General features: G+C 40.7%; 1 long non-coding RNA gene across 1 annotated transcript in view; it reads right to left on the bottom strand.

The window, feature by feature from the left end:
- LOC138447126 (uncharacterized) overlaps positions 1-17,711 on the bottom strand; it is a 29,903-nt gene extending 12,192 nt beyond the window's left edge. The window contains exon 1 of the long non-coding RNA XR_011259679.1: positions 17,540-17,711. This is a non-coding gene — a long non-coding RNA (uncharacterized lncRNA). The remainder of the gene's footprint in view (positions 1-17,539) is intronic.
- Between the last annotated feature and the right edge of the window lie 505 nt (positions 17,712-18,216).

Here is an 18,216-nt window from a genome sequence, read left to right on the forward strand (position 1 = left end):
GGTCCACCCAACCCTAGGTTCCTAGAGCCCTCTCTTTTCTACCAGCAAATGAAGAAACAGAGTAGGGACAGTGTTGAGAGAATTTTATGAGCAGGTATGTAACACTTCTACTCACACTGTTGTGTAGAACCCAATTACATTGCCATAGCTAACTACAAAAGTGGTCTGGAAATGGTGAGCTTTGGTACCCAGCAGGATGAACAGGACATGAATTGTTGGGAGCATGAGACACAGACACTCAGCCAAGGCATAATGAATTTATGCATTACTTCAGTTCATATTAAATGAAAAGATCCTCCCCATCTATGGACTCCCACAGCTTCTGGTGTGTGTGTGTGTGTGTGTGTGCCCTCAGTTGTTCAATCATGTCTGTCTCTTTGTGATGCCATGGACTGTAGCTTCACTAGGATCCTCTGTCTGTAGAATTTTCTAGGCAAACATATTGAAGCACGTTGCCATTTCCTTCTCCAAGGGATCTTCCTGATCCAGGAATCAAACTTGTATCTCTTGAGTTTCTTGTGTTGGAAGGCAAATTTTTTTTCACCACTGTGCCACCTGGAAAGCCCCTCCGTAAAACCTAATTAAGCACACTGTAAGTTACTTGAGTGCAGGAACTTTTTGTCACTTTATTCTCACAATGCTTAAATATAGTGGGTGCTCAAAATATGCTAGTTAAATTGATAAAACTAGTCAGGTACATGATTCACATCCCAAATCAGCCATGGTTTCTTAAACACCTCCCACAATGTCACATTGCTGCCAAGAAATTGTTGCCTCGTCAGAAAAGTTATTCCAAAACATAGGGCTTTCTACTCTTCTTTTTCAAACCCAGAGACGTCCATGACTAAACCAGAACTTGGTACATAGTAAGCACTAATTATAAATGTGATGGGCGAGTGAGTGAGTGAGTAAGTGAATAATTTAGTAAGCTACAGATCCAGGAGTTTTATAAATTGACTAATTTTGCTATTTGATCATTCAAGCATAAATAGCTATGTCATAGGGTTGTAAAGAGGATTAAATGTGTTAATATACATAAAATGTTTAGAACTGTGCTTGATTGCAGTAAATTTCTAACAAATGTTATCTATTATTATTAATTATTTTATTGTTACTTTATCATAAAGTACAATAAAGATAGGGAAGTGATATGCTTGAATCAAAGTGTATTTCAAATAAACATTTAGAAATAGTTCCTAAAAGCAAGATGGTTCTGGAAGTGTTTTAAGACATTGTATGTTTACAGGGTTTTCCTGATAGCACAGCCTGCAATGCAGGAGACCCCAGTTCAATTCCTGGGTTAGGGAGATACACTGGAGAAGGGATAGGCTACCCAGTCCAGTATTCTCGGGCTTCCCTGGTGGCTCAGCTGGTAAATAAGCATTACTATTTGCCAAATTATAATTCTGTTGTTCTCTTCTTATAACTAGGATGAATCCAGCATATACTTATCAAAACTCAGTTTGCACTGACCAAGTATATTACATTGTTCTGTCATTGAAATGGGTCTGTAAGTATCAGAATTACTACTTTTCTGAATTATTTCTGTAAGATACTAGCTCGTGAAACCTTCTAGTTACCAGCAGAGCTTTGCTGCTTTCTTTGCTGCGTCTTTGGGTTGCACAGATTCAAATCTGAGATTCAGAACTGAGCTGTTTGTGGATCTGACAGGCTGGTGACACTGTTGGGTATCTGTTTATATGATTTTATGGTGCAGGGTTGATGTACGGGGGAAGAATTTCATACAGGGAGCCTTGAGTCAAAGATAGAGGGGAGAATTAGATTTGGGAGGGAATTGCTAGACATCTGTCTCCCTGCTGGCCAGAAGGACAGGATTCAAAGTCCTACAGAGAGAGAAAATAAGGCCAGAAACAATAAGTTAACGTCTGATAAGGGATATGTGAGATTCTGGGGACAAATTTTGCTTCTTCAGGACATGTTATGAAGTGAGACAGAATCAGAGTGAGAACCGCTTTTATCACACCTAGCCCATCCCCAAGCCCGTGTTCCACTGCTGCACACCCGACACACTTTCAATCGCCCCCACCCTGGACGACAGCGAACCCCCAAAGCCCCCTGCCTGAGAGTTGGGGGCAGGGTGCTGACAAGCGCATCGAAAGCGCGACCAGAGAGCAGAGCAGAGCAACCCACTCCAGCTTGTTGCTGCGCACGTGTGTGCAGATACCCCACATCTGAGGACTCCCAGAGGGACCTAGGAAAGGCTTTGAAAGAGACTGTGATTCTGTAAAATGGGAACTGACGGTCTGCCTTCACAGGGGAGAACACAGCATCATCAGCAGCAAACCATTTCACCACCCAGGAAGGCTCACAAGTGGATCTGAATGCACCTCTCTGCCCTAGGAGCCAGACCTTTTCCAGATTATCATTCTGCCAGCTTACTTCATATTGTGGCCACATCGGCATAATGGCTACTTATGGGGAAAGAAATGACAGAAAAATAAAAAATGGAATTGGAGGCCTGCGTATCACTCTAAACTGAATTACTGCAGCATCCACTATTTGTGCTGCATTCTGCTCATGCACCCGTGCACACACACACACACACACACACACACACACACACGTCACTTATTTTTTGTACCAGAGGAAGAATGCTCAAACCAACTCAGTTCAGTTCAGTTCAGTTCAGCTCACTTCAGTCGCTCAGTCGTGTCCGACTCTTTGCAACCCCATGGACTGCAGCACTCCAGGCTTCCCTGTCCATCACCAACTCCTGGAGACTACTCAAATTCATGTCCATCGAGTTGGTGATGCCATCCAGCCATCTCATCCTCTGCTGTCCCCTTCTCCTCCTGCCATCAATCTTTCCCAGCATCAGGGTCTTTCCTAAGGAGTCAGTTCTTCCCATCAGGTGGCCAAAGTACTGGAATTTCAGCTTCAACATCAGTCCTTCCAATGAATATTCAGGACTGATATCCTTTAGGATGGACTGGTTGGATCTCCTTGCAATCCAAGGGGACTCTCAAGACTCTTCTCCAACACCACAGTTCAAAAGCATCAATTCTTCGGCGCTCAGCCTTCTTTATAGACGAACTCTCACATCCATACATGACCACTGGAAAAACCATAGCCTTGATTAGATGGACCTTTGTTGACAAAATAATGTCTCTGCTTTTGAATATGGTATCTAGGTTGGTTATAACTTTCCTTCCAAGGAGTAAGTGTCTTTTAATTTCATGGCTGCAGTCACCATCTGCAGTGATTTGGGAGCCCCCCAAAATAAAGTCTGTCACTGTTTCCACTGTTTCCCCATCTAATTTAACCAACTAATGTTTAGCAAAAAAGCAGAGGATCATTTCCATGTTAACCACCCACTTGACCAAGAGAAAGGCCAAGGAGTGAGGCACATTAGGATCATGATTCCAGAAGTGGTGAAAAGCTAGAAGCTGCATCTTACATGTGCCTCCGAATCAGAATCCTTCTATCCCCAAATGGTATAAATGCTTAATCAAATCCATATTTTTTAAGCACTCCAATCTTTTTAATGTCATTATTTTTCATCTTTTGCATCTGGGTAAATACTCCTATTTTGGCACAGAAAAAGAGAAGGCAGGCTCCAGAAACCATTTTGCTGCTAGGAGACCTAGAGGCCTGAAAATGAGTTTTTGACAAATTAGAGAACCCACCCCTTTGCTCTGCATTTAGACAGCATGGGGCATTTTGTGAGGCACCTTCCTTCCTTCCAACCATGAGCCCAGCCCAGACAACATTGTTCAGAGCCCTCCTTGGAACGATGTGATGCCTGGAACCTTACTATTTCAACATGCTTTGGAATCACTCCGGATGTTTGCCGTGACCAAAGCAAGATTTTTAAATTGAAGTCCTTCCATTATTTGGATTTGCCTACCTCCTAATGATCTATGCTGCTGTGCTGCTGAAAGCACTTTCTCTGCTTTATTCAGCATCACGCTTTTATGCTGACTATACATTCTAGGAGTGAAAAGACTTCTTTTGGATACGGCTCCAAACAGTTGATCTCTAAAAGGTTTAGCCTTAACATTAAAAGGTTAAGTATTTCTATACACTCAGCCTTAATTTGGAATTATAGCTTCATTTGACTCCAGAGATTTTTAAAAGTTTCATGATTATTAAAGGCTTCAGCCCTCCCATGTGTGCCAGATTAAGCCAAGAAGGGTTGCAATTCACCACCATACTGAATGAGTTTTTCTCCACTCTGGGTTCTCACAGCACTTCAAACTTCCTTTTAACTCTGCATTTCAGTTCAGTTCAGTTCAGTTCAGTTGATCAGTCACGTCCAACTCTTTGCAACCCCATGAATTGCAGCACACCAGGCCTCCCTGTCCATCACCATCTCTTGGAGTTCACTCAAACTCACATCCATCGAGTCAGTGATGCCATCCAGCCATCTCATCTCATCCCCTTCTTCTCCTACCACCAATCCCTCCCAGCATCAGAGGCTTTTCCAATGAGTCAACTCTTTGCATGAGGTGGCCAAAGTACTGGAGTTTCAGCTTCAGCATCATTCCTTCCAAAGAAAACCCAGGGCTGATCTTCAGAATGGACTGGTTGGATCTCCTTACAGTCCAAGGGACTCTCAAGAGTCTTCTCCAACACCACAGTTCAAAAGCATCAATTTTTTGACACTCAGCTTTCTAAACAGTCCAACTCTCACATCCATACATGACCACTGGGAAAACCATAGCCTTGACTAGACGGACCTTAGTCGGCAAAGTAATGTCTCTGCTTTTGAATATGCTATCTAGGTTGGTCATGACTTTTCTTCCAAGGAGTAAGGGTCTTTTAATTTCATGGCTGCAATCACCATCTGCAGTGATTTGGGAGCCCCCCAAAAATAAAGTCTGACACTGTTTCCACTGTTTCCCCATCTATTTGTCATGAAGTGTTGGGACCAGAGGCCATGATCTTCGTTTTCTGAATGTTGAGCTTTAAGCCAACTTTTTCACTCTCCTCTTTCACTTTCATCAAGAGCCTTTTTAGTTCCTCTGCACTTTCTCCATAAGGGCGGTGTCATCTGCATATCTGAGGTTATTGATATTTCTCCTGGCAATCTTGATTCCAACTTGTGCTTCTTCCAGCCCAGCGTTTCTCATGATGTACTCTGCATAGAAGTTAAATAAGCAGGGTGACAATATACAGCCTTGACGTACTCGCTTTCCTATTTGGAACCAGTCTGTTGTTCCATGTCCAGGTTCTAACTGTTGCTTCCTGACTTGCATACAGGTTTCTCCGGAGGCAGGTCAGGTGGTCTGGTATTCCCATCTCTTTCAGAATTTTCTACAGTTTATTGTGATCCACACAGTCAAAGGCTTTGGCATGGTCAATAAAGCAGAAATAGATGTTTTTCTGGAACTCTCTTGCTGTTTTCATGATCCAGCGGATGTTGGCAATTTGATCTCTGGTTCCTCTGCCTTTTCTAAAACCAGCTTGAGCATCTGGAAGTTCACAGTTCACTGTATTGCTGAAGCCTGGCTTGGAGAATTTTGAGCATTATTTTACTAGCGTGTGAGATGAGTGCAGCTGTGCAGTAGTTTGAGCATTCTTTGCCATTGCCTTTCTTTGGGATTGGAATGAAAACTAACTTTTCCAGTCCTGTGGCCACTGCTGAGTTCTCCAAATTTGCTGACATATTGAGTGCAGCACTTTACAGCATCATCTTTCAGGATTTGAAATAGCTCAACTGGAATTCCACCACCTCCACTAGCTTTGTTCGTAGTGATGCTTTCTAAGGCCCACTTGACTTCACATTCCAGGATGTCTGGCTCTAGGTGAGTGATCACACCATCTTGATTATCTGGGTCGTGAAGATCTTTTCTGTACAGTTCTTCTGTGTATTCTTGCATTTACTAGGTGTCAGAGTCATTTATGTCTTCCTTTCCCTCTAGCCAATAAGTGCCTTAAAGACAGTAGATTTTAGTTATCTTTTTATTCCCAAAATCTAGGCAAGCACCCAATAGTTACTCAGTATGTATGTGGTTGGCTTAAAATTTCACATGTTCACGACAACTATTTTAATACTTTTGGGCAATGCTTTATACTAAATATCGTATTTCTTCTTCACTTATACCTCATGTGTGTGAAAAACCACGGCCTGCCTGAAACTGTGAGAGGATAATAAAGGGAGACAGAGAAGAATGGATAGGAAGATAATGAATATCATATCCATATCACATTTCCCTGCCTCTTTACCTACACACCCCATCTTTTCTCATGTTTATTCAAGCTCAAATTCTCCATTATCTGCACTAATGAAGAAAATCTCTAGTATACATGGTGACTCAGAAAGTAAAGAATCTGCCTGCAATTCAGGAGACCTGGGTTTGATCCTTGCGTCAGGAAGATCCCCTGGAGAAGGGAACGGCTACCCACTCCAGTATTCTTGCCTGAGAATTCCATGGACAGAGGAGGCTGGTGGGCTACAGTCCACGGGGTCTCAAGGAGTTAGACACGACTGACACACACATAGTGTACATGGTCCCAACGAGCAGATAATCTAAATTACCCCCTTGTCCTTCGGCAGAATGTGTCATACAGAAGCAAGAGCCCTAACTGTAGGAACATATGACTGAAATCATACTTCCTACCTGCAAGATGACCCTGGATGAGTCACTCAACTGTTCTGAAACTCAGTTTCTTTACTTGCAACACTTACCTTTCCTAGCCATAGGACTAGTGTCTGGATGGCACAATTTCTACTGTATTTTGCAAATCAAAAAACAGGGTACATGTCTAAGATCATGTGAGTATTACATTTGGAATGGAATTTGATAGCAAGGAGTGATGAATAAGTTGACATAGAATTAATAGTCTCTGCCTAATAAATGTTAAAAGAAATTTATAGTTCTGAAGACTAAACCAAGTGGCACTGTGGGTAGGCAGTCCATTCACCTGTTAGGTTCAGGGAGAACTGGCTGGGGTTACAAAAGAGCCATGACCGAACCATTATATGGTTGAATCCTCTGCAGATAATCAAGAGTTGACTAATTCACAGCAAGGGCACAAGACAGTACCTTGCTCCGCCGTTACCCATATGGTGTAAAAACGAAGGTGGCTTGTGCCAAATGCAGATCCAATTAAAACTTGGAAAGGTTGCTCCATTATCACATTTGCAGTCATAATTAAATTTGTCGCTGGGAAGAGCTGCCAAGCTTGCCTCTCTGTTTTGGAAGGTGGGACATCTGTTAACATTAGCATGGACATGGAGCATGGGAGAAAGTCACAAAAATTCTGCTTCAAAATGAACATTCAAAGTAAACTATAGTTTCCTTTAAGCCTTCTATTGTTCTATTGTCTCAGTTTCCTTGTTACCTCTCCTAATTTGTGATTTCTTAATGCGAGTGAAATTCACTCAGTCATGTCCGACTCTTTGCAACCCATGGACTATACAGTCCATGGAATTCTCCAGGCCAGAATGCTGGAGGGGGTAGCCTTTCCCATCTCCAGGGCATCTTCCCAACCCAGGGATTTCTTAATGTAAAGGACTTTTCCCTGATATTGCTCATTGCCAGAGTCAAAACTCTTAATGATTACAATTCACATCTGACTAAAATTCAGCAAGGAAGGTGATCTATGATAAGAATCGAAAAGCTTTAAAGAAGACTCCCCTTTGATTCTTCCTACAGAGGAGCCACCTAGGAAATGCTGGGATTGTATGTGACTTGATTCAACCACATACAGGAGGCAGCAAAGGGTCCTTATGGGGCTCTGAAGCACACAGTTAAGTAATAAGATCAGTGTATATGCGTTATGTCTTATAGACAGCATGAGCTTTCACATTCACAAATTATTTTAAGCCAGATGGCAATCTTATGTAGTAGTTATCTTCTCATTTTGCAGAAAAGTAAATTAAAATTCTGAAACATTGAAATGCTGATAATCTCACAGCCAAATGGTAGAGAGAGGAGAAATGGAATGCAGGTTTTCTAAATCCTACAGCACATATTTGTACTTAAAATTATAAGCTACATTAATTTATGTCAATAGAGCCAAACATGCCACATTAAGAGCTAAATGTTTTCATTTAAACAATTTTTAATATTATGATACTGAAAGATTAAATTAAAATCCATTTTCCTGCCTACTAGGATGAAACATGAAATTGAGTAATATAATCCAAAAGCAACACTCTCACTATATAGTCCTGACAAATCCTACAATGGACTGTGAAGTACCAGGGCCCTGAAATTTACAATACCAAGAAGGGGAAGGAGAAGAATGTCATAGAAAGAGCCCTAAGCTGAGAGACTTGAGCTCTGGTGCTTGAAGCAAAACCTGGGCCAAATCATTTCGTTCATTTTAGCATCATTTCCACAATAAGAGGACGAGATATGGCAGAAATAGGTTTTCCCTAAGATCCTTTCGGGGCTTAAAAATATCATGATTCCCATGAAGGTCACTGAACTAGAATTGGATCTTTTATTTTCCTGATGTGTTCTCAGGTCTGAGTTTGAATGACTCTCAACTCATGCACTGAGAAGCAAATGGCACCCCTCTCCAGTACTCTTGCCTGGAAAATCCCATGAGCAGAGGAGCCTGGTAGGCTGCAGTCCATGGGGTCACGAAGAGTCCGACGACTGAGTGACTTCACTTTCACTTTTCACTTTCATGCATTGGAGAAGGAAATGGCAACCCACTCCAGTGTTCTTGCCTGGAGAATCCCAGGGATGGGGAAGCCTGGTAGGCTGCCGTCTATGGGGTCGCACAGGTCGGACACGACTGAAGTGACTTAGCAGCCGCAGCAGCACCTCCTGCAGGTTTCACACTTACCGATCTTTTCCCTATAGCAATTCAGCTCTCAGACTCTCCAACAAATCACAGTGAGTCTTTAATGATAATACACCTGAGCAAGGGAGCAAAAAAAATTAAGCTCTGCAATTAATGATGTGACAGTGAGAGAGATCTCAGAGCACCAATTTATGGGGAAGCAGTCTCAGAAGAGAAAGCAGCCTGCTAGGCCTGAACAGTTAATTTTAAATGGTCATTTAATTTTATATGAAACGTAGCTTGATAAGAAGATGGTAACAGAAAAATAAAAACATTCTGTGAATGTATAACTAAGCCCAGCCCTTTTGTATGTTTGCATACCTACACAGTGAATTCTAGAATTATTATTTTACATATAAAATAAGGAGATGGAAAACTGAAAATCAAGAGCAATATAGAATATTTTGAAAGGTCAGGATTTTCCAGAAAGGGATTAATTTGGTATTCCTGACCCCCAGACAGAATGTGGCAAGCTTTTAGTCTATGAAGGACCTTTACGCACGTGGCTTCCATCCTCACTGCAACCCTATAAAGAAGAAAGGATGTTTTTTCCCCCAATTATATAGATGGATGGGGTACATTAATGGTTGTGACCAAAGTCACACATTAGGAAATCTGTTTTTCGTTTGAAGCCACCAGAAATTAAAATTCCACAAAATATATGATTTCTTCTCATAGGCCTGTTTCAGATGACCACTGTAACTTACTAATTCAAGTAGCTCTATTCCGCACATCAAAGGCAACCAGAGGAAATAGCCAAACACTCAAGAACATATATATCAGTAGAGCTAGTATGAAACCTTCCTGAGTCTCTTACAAGTTGTGGCCAAGACAATGTAATATACTGTCCTTTCTGTCAGAGTCTAGCTTATTATAGATAAAACTGTTTTGAATCTACATGACACAACCAAACTATACATGGATAAAAGAATCCTTTATCCTTTAGGCATTTTCTTCTTTCAGTTTTTTGTAATAACTACAATTATATACATTATATATGTAACATTACACTTGGATAGCCATTACAGTTCAGTTCAGTCACTCAGTTGTGTCCAACTCTTTGCTACCCCATAGACTGCAGCACGCCAGGCCTCCCTGTCCATCACCAGCTCCTGGAGTTTACTCAAGCTCATGTCCATCATGTCGCTGATGCCATCCAACCATCTCATCCTGTCATCCCCTTCTCCTCCCACCTTCAATCTTTCACAGCATCAGGGTCTTTTCCAATGAGTCGGTTCTTTGCATCAGGTGGCCAAAGTATTGGAGTTTCAGCTTCAGCACCACTCCTTCCAATGAATATTCAAGACTGATTTCCTTTCAGATTGACTGCTTGGATCTCCTTGCAGTCCAAGGGACTCTCAAGAGTCTTCTCCAACAGCACAATTCAAAAGCATCAATTCTTCAATGCATTACAGTCAAGTACAATTTAAAAAGAAAACATATTCCAAAATCATATGAACTTAACTCTCTAATAAAGCCTTGTGATACATAATCTGTTGGCATTTCCACATTTGCTTAGTCAGCTCTTAAAAGATATGATAACTCACCTCAATCCTGTAATCATTTTCCGACTTCCAAGTCTATGTTTCCATCACAAATTACATATGGTAATTTTTCCACTGGGTTGAAACTTCCCTGAGGTTGAGGCCTTCTTTCTCATTGTATCCTTATCTCCAATCACTTGTTGTTGTTGTTCAGCCACTAAGTCATGTCTGACTCTTTGTGATGCCATGGACTGCAGCACTCTAGGCTCCTCAGTCTTCCACTATCTCCCAGAGTTTGCTCAGATTCATATCCATTGAGCCAGTGATGCTATATAACCATCTCATCCTCTGCCTCTCCCACCTCCTTTTGCCGTCAATCTTTCCCAACATCAAGGTCTTTTCCGGTGAGTCAACTCTTCCCATCAGGTGGCCAAAGTATTAGAGTTTCAGCAACAGTCCTTCCAAAGAATATTCAAGGTTGGTTTCCTTTAGGATGGACTGGTTGGATCTCCTTGAAATCCAAGGGGCTCTCAGGAGTCTTCTCAGCACCACAATTCAGAAGCATTAATTCTTTGGCTCTCAGCTTTCCTCATGATGCAGCTCTCACATCCATACATGACTAATGGAAAAACCATAGCTTTGACTATATGGACCTTTGTCAGCAAAGTGATGTCTTTGCTTTTTAATATGGTATCTAGGTATGTCATAGTTTTCCTTCCAAGGAGCAAGCACCTTTTAATTTCATTGCTGCCATCAACATCTCCAGTAATTTTGGAGACCAAGAAAATAAAATCTGTCATTGCTTCCACTTTTTCTCCTTCTATTTGCCATGAAGTGATGGGACAAGGCGGTCATAATCTTAGTTTTTTAATGTTGAGTTTCAAGCCAGCTTTTTCACTCTCACCTTTCACCCTCATCAAGGGCTCTTTAGTTTCTCCTCACTTTCTGGCATTAGAATGGTGTTACCTGCATATCTGAGGTTGTTGATATTTCTCCTGGAAATCTTGATTCCAGCTTATAGTTCATCCAGCCCAGCATTTCACATGATGTACTCTGTATAGAAGTTAAGTTAAGCAGGGTGACAATATACAGCCTTGTCATACTCCTTTCCCAAATTTAAACTATTCTTTTGTCACATGTCTGATTCTAACTGTTGCTTCTTCACCCACATACAGGTTTCTCAGGAGACAGGCAAAGTGGTCTAGTACTTCTGCCTCTTTAAGAATTTTCCACAGTTTGTTGTGGAACATCCACACCAGTCAAAGATTTTGGGGTAGTCAGTGAAGCAGAAGTAGGTGTTTATCGGAATGCCCTTGTTTTCTCAGTGATCCAGTGAATTTGATCTCTGGTCCCTCTGCCTTTTCTTTTTTTTTTTTTTTTTTTAAAATTTTAGTTTTTTATTTTTTAAATTTTAAAATCTTTAATTCTTACATGCATTCCCAAACATGAACCCCCCTCCCACCTCCCTCCCCAGAACATCTTTCTGGGTCATCCCCATGCACCAGCCCCAAGCATGCTGCATCCCGCGTCAGACACAGACTGGCGATTCAATTCACATGATAGTATACATGTTAGAATGTCATTCTCCCAAATCATCCCACCCTCTCCCTCTCCCTCTGAGTCCAAAAGTCCGTTATACACATCTGTGTCTCTTTCCCTGTCTTGCATACAGGGTCGTCATTGCCATCTTCCTAAATTCCATATATATGTGTTGGTATACTGTATTGGTGTTTTTCTTTCTGGCTTACTTCACTCTGTATAATCGGCTCCAGTTTCATCCATCTCATCAGAACTGATTCAAATGAATTCTTTTTAACGGCTGAGTAATACTCCATTGTGTATATGTACCACAGCTTTCTTATCTATTCATCTGCTGATGGACATCTAGGTTGTTTCCATGTCCTGGCTATTATAAACAGTGCTGCGATGAACATTGGGGTACATGTGTCTCTTTCAATTCTGGTTTCCTCGGTGTGTATGCCCAGAAGTGGGATTGCTGGGTCATAAGGTAGTTCTATTTGCAATTTTTTAAGGAATCTCCACACTGTTCTCCATAGTGGCTGTACTAGTTTGCATTCCCACCAACAGTGTAGGAGGGTTCCCTTTTCTCCACACCCTCTCCAGCATTTATTGCTTGCAGATTTTTGGATCACAGCCATTCTGACTGGTGTGAAGTGGTACCTCATTGTGGTTTTGATTTGCATTTCTCTAATAATGAGTGATGTTGAGCATCTTTTCATGTGTTTGTTAGCCATCCGTATGTCTTCTTTGGAGAAATGTCTATTTAGTTCTTTGGCCCATTTTTTGATTGGGTCGTTTATTTTTCTGGAATTGAGCTGCATAAGTTGCTTGTATATTTTTGAGATTAGTTGTTTGTCAGTTGCTTCATTTGCTATTATTTTCTCCCATTCAGAAGGCTGTCTTTTCACCTTGCTTATATTTTCCTTTGTTGTGCAGAAGCTTTTAATTTTAATTAGATCCCATTTGTTTATTTTTGCTTTTATTTCCAGAATTCTGGGAGGTGGATCATAGAGGATTCTGCTGTGATTTATGTCTGAGAGTGTTTTGCCTATGTTCTCCTCTAGGAGTTTTATAGTGTCTGGTCTTACATTTAGATCTTTAATCCATTTTGAGTTTATTTTTGTGTGTGGTGTTAGAAAGTGATCTAGTTTCATTCTTTTACAAGTGTTTGACCAGTTTTCCCAGCACCACTTGTTAAAGAGATTGTCTTTACTCCATTGTATATTCTTGCCTCCTTTGTCAAAGATAAGGTGTCCATATGTGTGTGGATTTATCTCTGGGCTTTCTATTTTGTTCCATTGATCTATATGTCTGTCTTTGTGCCAGTACCATACTGTCTTGATGACTGTGGCTTTGTAGTAGAGCCTGAAGTCAGGCAAGTTGATTCCTCCAGTTCCATTCTTCTTTCTCAAGATTGCTTTGGCTATTCGAGGTTTTTTGTATTTCCATACAAATCTTGAAATTATTTGTTCTAGTTCTGTGAAAAATGTGGCTGGTAGCTTGATAGGGATTGCATTGAATTTGTAAATTGCTTTGGGTAGTATACTCATTTTCACTATATTGATTCTTCCGATCCATGAACATGGTATATTTCTCCATCTATTAGTGTCCTCTTTGATTTCTTGCATTTCCCCTAAAGTCAGGAACAAGACAAGGGTGTCCACTTTCACCGCTACTATTCAACATAGTTCTGGAAGTTTTGGCCACAGCAATCAGAGCAGAAAAAGAAATAAAAGGAATCCAAATTGGAAAAGAAGAAGTAAAACTCTCACTGTTTGCAGATGACATGATCCTCTACATGGAAAACCCTAAAGACTCCACCAGAAAATTACTAGAGCTAATCAATGAATATAGTAAAGTTGCAGGATATAAAATCAACACACAGAAATCCCTTGCATTCCTATACACGAATAATGAGAAAGTAGAAAAAGAAATTAAGGAAACAATTCCATTCACCATTGCAACGAAAAGAATAAAATACTTAGGAATATATCTACCTAAAGAAACTAAAGACCTATATATAGAAAACTATAAAACCCTCTGCCTTTTCTAAACCCAGCTCGTACATCTGAAAGTTCTCAGTTCATATACTGCTGAAACCTAGCGTGGAAGATTTTGAGCATAACCTTGTTAGCATACGAAATGAGCACAAGTGTATGGTACTTTGAACATTCTTTGGCATTGTCCTTCTTTGAGATTCGAGTGAAAACTGACCTTTTTCCAGGCCTGTGGCCACTGCTGAGATTTCCAAATTTGCTGATATATTAAGTGAGTATTTTAACAGCATCTTTTTTTTTTTAAGATTTTAAATAGCTCAGCTGGAATTCCATCAGCTCCACTAGTTTTGTTTGTAGTTATGCTTCCTAAGCTTCGCTTGACTTATATTCCAGGATGTCCAACTCTAGGTGAGTGACCATACCATCATGTTTATCTGGGTCATTAAGGCCTTTCTCCTATAATTTCTCTGTGTATTCTTGCTACCTCTTCTTAATCTCTTCTGCTTCTGCTAGGTACTTACCATTTCTGTCCTTTGTCGTGCCTGTTCTTGCATGAAATATTCCTTGGATATCTCCAATTTTCTTGAGAAATCAAAGTCTTTCCCATTCTATTGTTTTCCTCTATTTCTTTGCATTATTCATTGAAGAAGGCTTTCTAATCTCACCTTGTTATTCTCTAGAACTCTGCATTTAATTGGTGTATCTTTCCCTTTCTCCCTTACCTTTTACTTCTCTTCTTTTCTCAGCTATTTGTAAGGCCTTTTAAGATAACTACTTTACCTCCTTGCATTTCTTTTTCTTTCTTTCTTTTTTTTTTTTTTGAGATGGTTTTGGTCATTGCCTCGTATACAATGTTATGAGTTCCAGAAAAACATCTATTTTTGCTTTATTGACTATGCCAAAGTCTTTGATTGTGTGGATCACAATAAACTGTGGAAAATTCTGAAAGAGACAGGAATACCAGACCACCTGACCTGCCTCTTGAGAAATTTGTATGCAGGTCAGGAAGCAACAGTTAGAACTGGACATGGAACAACAGACTGGTTCCAAATAGGAAAAGGAGTATGTTAAGGCTATATATTGTCACCCTGCTTATTTAACTTATACGCAGAGTACATCATGAGAAACACTGGGCTGGAAGAAGCACAAGCTGGAATCCAGATTGCCAGGAGAAATATCAGTAACCTCATATATGCAGATGATACCACCCTTATGGCAGAAAGTGAAGAGGAACTATAAAGCCTCTTGATGAAAGTGAAAGAGGAGAGTGAAAAGTTGGCTTAAAGCTCAACATTCTGAAAACGAAGATCATGGCATCTGGTCCCATCACTTCATGGCAAATAGATGGGGAAACAGTGGAAACAGTGTCAGACTTTATTTTTCTGGGCTCCAAAATCACTGCAGATGGTGACTGCAGCCATGAAATTAAAAGACGCTTACTCCTTGGAAGAAAAGCTATGACCAACCTAGATAGCATATTCAAAAGCAGAGATATTACTTTTCCAACAAAGGTCTGTCTAGTCAAGGCTATGGTTTTCCCAGTGGTCATGTATGGATGTGAGAGTTGGACTGTGAAGAAGGCTGAGCATCAAAGAATTAATGCTTTTGAACTGTGGTGTTGGAGAAGACTCTTGAGAGTCCCTTGGACTGCTAGGAGATCCACCCAGTCCATTCTAAAGGAGATCAGCCCTGGGTGTTCTTTGGAAGGGATGATGCTGAAGCTGAAACTCCAGTACTTTGGCCACCTCATGTAAAGAGTTGACTCATTAGAGAAGACTCTAATGCTGGGAGGGATTGGGGGCAGGAGGAAAAGGGGATGACAGAGGATGAGATGGCTGGATGGCATCACTGACTCGATGGACATGAGTTTGAGTGAAGTCCGAGAGATGGTGATGGACAGGGAGGCCTGGCGTGCTGCAGTTCATGGGATCGCAAAGAGTCGGACACGACTGAGAGAATGAACTGACTGAACTGACAATGTTATGAACCTCCGTGCATAATTCTTCAAGCACTCTGTTTACAAGATCTAATCTCTTGAATCTAATTATCCTCTCCACTGTATAAATCCACTGTATAAATTCTAAATCATAAAGAATCTGATTTAGATGGAACCTGAAAGGACTAATGGTTTTCCCTACTTTTCAATTTAAGTCTTAATTTTGTAATAATGAGCTCATGACCTGAGTCACAGTCAGCTCCAGGTCTTGTTTTTACTAACTGTATAGAGCTTCTCCATTTTTGGCTGCAAAGAACATAATCAATCTGATTTCGGCACTGTCTATCTAGTGATGGCCATGTGGAGAGTTTTCTGTTGGTTTGTTGGAGAAGGATATATTCTCTGAGCAACATGTTCTCTTGACAAAACTCTGTTAACCTTTGCCTTGGTTCATTTTGTACTCCAAGGCCGTACTTGCTTGTAACTTCGGATATCCCTTGAATTCCTACTTTCACATTCCAATCCCCTATAATAAACTGTTGGGTTTTTTTTGGTTTTTTTTTTTGTGTGTGTCAGTTTTAGAAAGTATGGTAGGTCTTCACAGAACTGTTCAAAGTCAGCTTCTTTGGCATTAGTGGTAGAGGCATGTTCTTGGATTACTGTGATGTTGAATGGTTTGCCTTGGAAATGAACCAAAAGCATTCTATCATTTTTGAGACTGCACCGAGGAGTGCATTCTAGACTCTTTTGTTGACTATGAGGGCTACTCCATTTCTTCTAAGGGTTTCTTGCCCACAGTAGTAAATTTGCCCACTCCCATCCATGTTAGTTCACTGATTCCTAAGATATCGATGTTCAGTCTTGCCATCTCTTGCTTAATCACATCCAATTTACCTTTATTCATGGACCTAACATTCCAGGTTCCTATGCAATATTGTTCTTTACAGCATTGGACTTTATTTTCACTACCAGACACATCCACAACTGAGTGTCATTTCTGTTTTGGCCCAGCTACTTCATTCATTCCAGAGCTATTAGTAATTGCCCTCTGCTCTTCCCCAGTAGCATATTGGACACCTTCCAACCTGGGAGGCCTCATCTTCTGGTGTCATATCTTTTTGCCTTTTCGTACTGCCCATGGGGTTCTCCAAGAAAAATACTGGAACGGGTTGCCATTTCCTTCTCCAGTGAACCACATTTTGTCAGAACTCCCCATTTTGACCCATCCATCTTGGGTGACCCTGCAGGACATGGCTCATTAAGTTATGTGCTTCATTATGCAAGCCCTTTTGCTATGACAAGCCTGTGATCCATAGAGGGGAGGCTGTGATTCATGAAGGAGCTGTCACTTATACGTGCTCAATAAGTGAGGCTGAACAGACAGATGAATGTAGGAACTGGAATCTATAGTCCAGGTAACATACTAGAAAATGTACATTTAACAAAATTCACTGCATTATTTGTGCTGATTGGCCAATGTTGCAAAATGTTCAACAGAGTTTATATTTTATGTTTAAATTAAATACAAACTGCTCTCTCAGTAAACAGAGACTCTCAAAATCAAGGACTGGACAAACTCTCCAGGACCATCTGGTCCAACATATGCCTACAGAAAAGTAAATAGGTATCTAAATAACCCATGGCATTTTCTGTTTCATTTAAAGCTTCATTTCTCACCCCCCCACCCCCGCCGCCCTGCACCCTTAAAACAGGAAAATAAAGAAGCCGCAAAGATCACCCTTGTAGAACTTCTGGTATCTATCCAGAAAAATGCTTCTCCCTAGCTCTGACCCTTGAGAAAACAGACTCCCAAGAGTCCCTGGAAAATGGACACTTACATAAATCTGTCCCTGTTCAGACTTTCTTCTTCGTTCTTCTTCTGGTACAGTCTCTTTCCTCTCTCACACACTTTCAACTGCAGAACAGAATGTCCATTTCACACTGTTCAAAATCTCTGTCTCATTTTTCAGTGCTAAAACGATACAGGGCCCTGCAGCTTTTCAGACACTCATTCTTTTAAAGACATTGGCTGAAGCAAGTTCATTGGCTGTGGGTTTAATAAACTCTCCCAGTGCTGATATCTTTCAGCCTGTCAATTTAAAAATCCTTTCTTGAGCACCATAGATCACTGCAGAGAGAGAAGTGCACTCACAAAGAGAAACAGCAGGAAAATAGCAGAATGCAAAGACTGCAAATGAATGGCTCGAAGGCTGCCACTGATGAAGATAATGAATAGCCCAGTTGTAAATCAAATCACTTTAAAATGCAAAATGAGATACCCCCACTAGAAAAAGGTTGTTTATGTTCTGGCACCTTCAGGGGTAATGAATACAAGATATTAAGTATTACCCAAGTTGTCCACTTAAAAATTCTTAGATTTTCTACTCAGTATTCAACCCCCTGCCTAAAAGACAAACAACACAAGCAGCTCTATCAGTGGTCTCATTCCTTATTTACTTATTTCATTTTACTCTCACGCAAAATCAGGACCATTCTTAAATCCAACCCCCCTTAA

Source organism: Ovis canadensis, chromosome 11 (assembly GCF_042477335.2).
Source record: "Ovis canadensis isolate MfBH-ARS-UI-01 breed Bighorn chromosome 11, ARS-UI_OviCan_v2, whole genome shotgun sequence".
NCBI classification, from domain to species: domain Eukaryota; kingdom Metazoa; phylum Chordata; class Mammalia; order Artiodactyla; family Bovidae; genus Ovis; species Ovis canadensis.